The following is a 6,995-nucleotide window of genomic DNA, read 5'->3' as shown; positions in this document are numbered from 1 at the left end:
TAGGGCCAGCTGGGACTTCACAACATCCAGAAAAATGCCCAGGAATCACCACTGGTGGTTTACGTTCCCATTTGGGGGCCTGTTTGGGGGCTCTCGCCTTATAACCCCAACAGGTATCAGGGAAGTGGTGGTAGGGGAGGGACTTCAGGAAGGTCCTGCTCACCCCCTACTCCTGTTTCAGGAATTCCCAAAGGGCTGGTTCTGGCCTGGCTCCCAAGTCCTGTTCCGGTTGCAAGCCCTGGCTGCCTGCAGGGGGAGTCAAGAGCAGGAGAAGCTGGGCTCCTGCTCCCTCTCCTGCTTCCGCTCCTGCTAGCAAGGGAATGCCAAGAATGGATGTGTGCCCTGGAAATCCCTGGAAAGGTATCTGGGACCAGGACTGGATTAGACTGCCCTGTCCAGTGACCTGCTGGCTGGCCCCCGTGGGAAACAGTGGGTGCATGCATGTTCATGTACGCATGTGTATGTATTCGGATGTGTCCTCTGGGAAAGAAAGAAATCAGACGGTGGACTTGGTGAAAAGCCCTGAGAGTCCATAAAGAGAATATGCTGAACCATTTATAACATACCCCTTCCCTTTTTAAAAAGATCTTATTTATTTATTTGACACTGAGAGAAACTGAGAGAGGGAACACAAGCAGGGGGAGTGGGAAAGGGAGAAGCAGGTTTCCCGCTGAGCAGGGAGCCCCATGTGGGGCTTGATCCCAGGGCCCTGGGATCATGCTTGAGCCGAAGACAGAGGCTTAACGACTGAGCCACCCAGGCACCCCTGAACCATTTACAACAATCCGATCTATACTTATTGACACTGACAGGGCGAGACAGGGTGTATAAATCCATATGTGTAATCTGATCCCACTTCAGGGAGATACATATCTATACCCATAAGGAGCGCTTATGCTGAAGTAGCATCTGGCACTTTGAAACATGACTATATACATTCATATAAAATCATAAAACACAAACTCTGTAAAGGCATGGATTTTTATCTGTTTCATTGTCTACTTTATCCCTAGTGCTTGAATGCTACCTGGCCCACTAAACATGGGTTGAATGGATCATGAAAGATTTTTACAGGTGGAGAAGTCTGGAAGGTTTTGCACCAACTTGTCGATAGTGACAGCTTTGAAGTTGTAGTTTTTGGAAGAGGTTTATTGTTCCTAATTTTATTTTATTACCTGTGGTTTTAAATTTTTCAACAATGACTTTTTTTTCTTTGTATAAAGAAAAGGAAGTGCCACGAGCCTTGGGATCTTCTTCCTCTGCATCTTTAAGTCATCAGCCTAGACTTTAAGGAGCCAGATGGCAGGTGGGATCTGCGTTTTCTTCCCCCTCCACTTCCCCACCCAACATCTTCCTGCTAGTCTTCTGCTCTCCCTGCCCCCTCCCCACCCATGAGCTTCTGCTGGCACAGCTCCTGGGGCTCTTATGCCACCTTTGAAATAATGGATGGGCTAACTCAGGAGCCAGCAAAGGGCCCTGGGTAGCGAGACACCCTCCCCACCTGCCAGGCCTGATCAACAAGCAGGTGACTTGGAGGCCAAGAGAAACTGAGCTGATGTTGCAGCAGGAAGGAGTGAGGTGAGACCTAAGAACTTCTGGAGAGCAGTAAGCATCTGGGCAGGTCAGGGAGGTCACAGAGGCCATCTCTTTTCCTGGAGGGCAGTAGTGCACTCCATTCTCAGCTGGAGGGGATCAGTCATTGTATCTGATGCACCCAGCACAGTGCTTGGTGATGAGAAGAGCCCAGTACATGTTATGGACACATGATAGCCTTCATGAGCTTGCTCATGGCGGAGTAGCTAGGTGGACGGGGCTTAGAGTCCTCTTCCATGGGTCTCTATCCTAGTCTCATGGCTCCCTATGATGCAGGATGACATGAGTCCTGGCTTAGTGGGGTCTAGTCCTATCCTTGCTGTGTGCCCTGGATAGGTTGCTTTCCTTCCCTGGGCCTGTCTCTTGTGCTATTAGATAAGGCTGTTGAACAAGATGACCTCTTGGGTCTCTCTGCTCGGACATTCTTTGTCAACTGGCAGGCATCGTGTGGGGTCTTTTTGCTGTCAGGTCACTCTCCAGTTGTGCATTATTGTAGCCTTGACTAAAGTCTGTGGTCCCCAGGGGCAGGCGCACAGTCTGACCCGGTCTGTGTAGCTCATGGCAGGGCCACCATCAGGTCCTCCTGTCCTGTCTGCACTCAGAGTGCTGCTGTCTGCTCTCCCCAGCTCCACCAACCGCATTCTCCCTGGATCCAACCAGGGGTTCCTGTCCTTGTCATTGTCATGACTCGGTGGTTCCACAGAGGAGGGGCCATAGTTCTTCCCTTTCGGGAGCTACAGCCCAGAGCGTGCATCAGTGGGTTTAGGGATTAGATTAGGTATTAGGAAAATTTCCTAACCCTTAGGATAGACTGGGAGAGCTCCTTACCCTCTGCTTTCCCCCTTCTCAAACCTGCTTTCATTCTCTCCCTCTTCCCGAAGAGTTTCCCAAAGGAAAACTCTATTTTCCCATCCCCTAGTCCTGACAGCTAACACTGTTGCTGGTTCTGGTCTTGTTTCTTGGGTTTGTATGTGTTCAAGAGTGGGGCCACTTCTTCTATTGGAAGAAGTTTTTCTTTCTTTCTTCCTTCCTTTCTTTCTTTCTTTCTTTCTTTCTTTCTTTCTTTCTTTCTTTCTTTCTTTTTAAAGATTTTATTTATCTATTTGACAGACAGAGATCACAAGTAGGCAGAGAGGGAAGCAGAGAGAGAGAGAGAGAAAGGGAAGCAGGCTCCTTGCTGAGCAGAGAGCCTGACACGGGGCTTGATCCTAGAGCCCTGGAATCATGACCTGAGCTGAAGGCAGAGGCTTTAATCCACTGAGCTATCCAGGCGCCCCTGTCGGAGGGTTTCTTAAACTTTTTTGGACAATGATTCCTAGGAAGAAATTCGTTTCATTTTTTTTTTTTAAGATTTTATTTTTAAGTAATCTCTCTACCCAGTGTGGGGCTCAAACTTACAACCCCAAGATCAAGAGTTGAGTGTTCCATCAACTGAGCCATCTGGGTGCCCCAGAAATTGATTGTCTATCACAGTTCTGTACACACTTACACAAGCACACACATATGGAATAGAATTTTGTGGTGCAGTGGTAGGCAGTCTTACTCCCTGGGATACACACTGATAATGCTGGTTGAAACCCATTCAGCTGGGCGCCTGGGTGGCTCAGTTAGTTAAGCGCCTGCCTTCTGCTCAGGTCATGATCCTGGGGTCCTGGGATTGAGCCCAACACCTTCCGGTTCCGTAGGAAGTCTGCTTCTCCCTCTCCCTCTGCCCCTCCTCCAGCTTGTGTGCTCTCTTGCTTGCTCACTCTGTCTCTCAAATAAATAAATAAAATATAAAAAAAAAAAAAAGAAAACCATTCAGCTGATTTCACAACCTGCTGCTGGGCTGTAACAGAACAGACAGAAGTCCCTCGGGAATGGTTGCAGAAGAGTCAACCCCCCCACCTCCAGGTTCCTGGCCCCGGGCCCCGGGCACAGCTCTTCAGATGGCCCTAGAAGGGATGCTTGTTAGAGGGGACGAAGGTCAGGGAGCTCATCCAGGTGACCCCCCTACCCCACCTCCCACTCCGGCAGCTCCTGTGGGGACTTACTTTCCCAGCGTTGTAGGAATCCTGGGAACTTTCCCCTAGAAATTGCCCCATAGGCCTTCCACCCTCTGGGGTGTTGGGAAGCTGTCCTTAGCAACGCATTTCCCAAATATTTGCCACGTCAGGAGCTGTTGTTAGCAACGGGGGCACCCGACTGGCTGAACCTGTTTGGGTCAGAGTGGCTATGCTGTGTGCTGGGCCCTGGCTGAACAAGTCTGTACTTTTAGCTCCGGATTTCTGGTCTGAACACTTCCCTCTTCCCTTAGCCCAGCCCCACTGCCCTTTCCCCGGCACCACTGGTTTGCTCCCAGAACTGTGTTCCTGGCTGCCACAGGCTGGGAGGGTCTCTTTCCCCAGAAAGGCCTCCACTGTCTTCACCTCCAGCTGGTGGCGGCATGCCAGTGTCTGCGGGGACAGACTGGGGGTGGTGGGTGGGTGGCACACCGTGTCCACCTTGTCCCCGTTCCGCAGTCACTGGCCATGCCCTGGTCACTTGCAACCAGCTGTGGCTGAAGTATTTAGACCCCAGAAAATGGCCAGTGATACAGAGCTGTGTTCTCTCAACCTGCAGAGGGTGCATGGTCCCACAGCTGGGCATGGCTGCCCGCCCCTGAGCCCAGTGAGTCCCTTCCTGGCTTCTGGTACTCTGCCAAGTGAGGAAACATGCACCACGTACACTGCTCCAAGGAGTCTCAAGGGTGTGGCGGTGCCCCCTGGGTAGACCCCCATTCTCAGCCTGACTCGGCCTCTCACTGTCTTTGAGATCCTGGGTGCTTGCTTCCGTTTCTGTGCCTGTAGCAAGAGAGACAGTAATATCCGCTTCTCACATGGGGACGAGTAGATGATTAACCAGACCTTGGAGACAGACATTTAAATGTGGAACTCCTAGGCAAAGCTTTGTAAGTCCCTGCTCTCCAAGGCCTCTGTGTGGGAATGGCTCTCCCTGTGGGTTTTGGGGGCTCATTACCTGTGGAGGCAGTGGCAGGGCCCACCCCCTTCTTGTTGCATTGAGCCCGTTCTCCCTGTCTCTGGCTGGGTGCCACCTTCCTCTGCTGCCAGTGCAGGGAGGAGGACAGGGCCATCTGTCTCAGCCCAGTGGGCAGGAAGGTGCTGGGGCAGGGAACACTCGCTCTGTGTGGCCTGGGGCTCCGCGAGGGGCCACTTTCATCTCCTCCTTTCTTCTTTCCTGCCCCACAGGCTAAGAGAGATGTAGTTACAGAAATTGGCCACGTTGGAAAGATGCTGCTCTCTCCTTGTCCTCACCAGCTTTGAGACAGCTTCAAGCCTTCCCACTTGGATGCAGGAAGCAGCACCAGGTTGACCCGTGTTTCTGAGATGATGCTGTGTAGGCCATTGGCACATGGATGAACGTTTGACATTCTAACAGCCATGTCTTACTTGAATATGAATTAGAACAATTAGAACTAGCACACCAAGGCCATGATTTCAAGGACATTACTGCCTAGGGGCAGGATAAGAATAAAGTAAATTGATTTATAGAAAATTATCAATGGGACACCTGGGTAGCTCAGTTGGTTAAGCATCCAACTCTTGATTTCACCTTGGGTCATGACCACAGGGTCGCGAGATCCAGCCCTGGATCTGGCTCCGTGCTCAGTGCCGAGTCTGCTAGTACCTCTCCCTTTGCTCCTCCCCTACCTTCCCTCTCTAATAAATAAATAACATCCTTAAAAAAAATAAAGAAAGCTATTAAGCACATGATGATATCCATGGGTATCCCTCCACGACGGTGAGGATCGAATGGATGAATGACTGGTGTTTGGGATGTTCTGGGTTAGAATTTGGCACGTATTTCTCAGCTGTGAAGGCCTAACTGAGGGAAAGTTCTGTGACTAGAGCAGGGAAAGTCATGGGCTGTCCATGGTCGGGGTGGGGATGCAGGCTGAAGACAGGTGAGGGACACTTTTGTATCCGGTTCCCCTCAAACAACGGGACAGTAACCAAGCCCTTCATTGCCCCATAAAAACCAGGAAAATGGAACAAGTGTGGGCAGCACAGCCTCACCCTGACCCCAGGAGATGATTTTCCTTCTTTCTGAGCGTGCCAAGAATAAGAACACCTGCTCCTGCTTCTAGAAGGTCTTCAGGCTCCCACGGTACCCTGTACGTGGCACCTTCAACACTTTCATTGCACTTACTGGTTTTTGCATAGGTTTCCCGCTAGATTGCAAGTTCCACCAAGACAGGGATTTCTATTGTCCTTTGTGTACCCTGGGCTAGCATGGTGTCCAGCACCTGGTAGTGCTTCATTGATGTTGATAATGGATGCAGTTCGAGAAAAGAGTTTCACTTTTGGATCTACTGTATGACCTTGGGCAAGTTGTTTTACCTCTCTGGGCTTTAGGTGGTTAAGGTGTCCTTCAACACTGATATTTCCAGGTCTCTGAGAGGAGCACTGTGTGGTGATGAAGGGCAGACACTACTGCCCGGTGACCTGAGTTTGAGTTCCTGCTCTGTAGCATACTAGCTGCATGGCCTAAAGGAAATTCTTTGTTCTCCCGGCGCCTCGGTTCCCTTTTCTTTTCTTTTTTTAAAAAAAATTATTTATTTATGTATTTATTTATTTGAGAGAGAGAGAGAGAGGGAGAGAACATGAGAGAGGTCAGTGGGAGAAGAAGACTCCCTGTTGAGCAGGGAGCCTGATGTGGGACTCGATCCTGGGACTCCGGGATCATGACCTGAGATGAAGGCAGCCGCCCAAACAACTGAGCCACACAGGTGCCCTCGGTTCCCTTTTCTATAAGATGGTGATACTAATAATACCCATTTCACAAAGTTGTTAGGATTACATGCTTAATATATGTAAAATTCTTAGAATGGGGCTGACATGCAGGCCATTTATTTTTTACTTATTGCTTTGTTATTGGATAAAATAATTCACTGGCAATATTATCTTAATAGTTTTGTAGGTCAGACAGATACTATCTGGAATAGTCTCTGAGATACTTGGTACATGAGATATTTGGTACATTTCTGAGGTTCTTGCAGAAAGACAGGAACATGGGCTCAGGGTACAATGGATGCAGGGGAGTGGGAGATACAGGCTTCCACTTACGGAATCCTCCACTTACGGAATTCCACTTACGGAATGGATGAGGCCCAGGAATGAAAGGCGTGGCATAGGGAATGCGGTCAATGGTAAGGTCACAGTGTTGTTTGGTGACAGATGGGAGCTATAGTGAGCACAGCACAGTGTATAGCCAGTGAGCACAGCACAGTGTATAGACTTGTCCAATCACTATGTAGGCCCTTGAAACTAATGTAACATTGTGTGTCAATTCTATTTCAATGAAGGAATTGGATGCTGAATTAAAAAAAAAATGGCCTCTGGGTGGGCCTGGGTGGGTCAGTC

This window comes from Martes martes, assembly GCF_963455335.1.
Source record: "Martes martes genome assembly, chromosome: 8".
NCBI classification, from domain to species: domain Eukaryota; kingdom Metazoa; phylum Chordata; class Mammalia; order Carnivora; family Mustelidae; genus Martes; species Martes martes.
The sequence above is the reverse complement of the archived record's forward strand: the minus strand, read 5'-3'. Positions refer to the sequence as shown.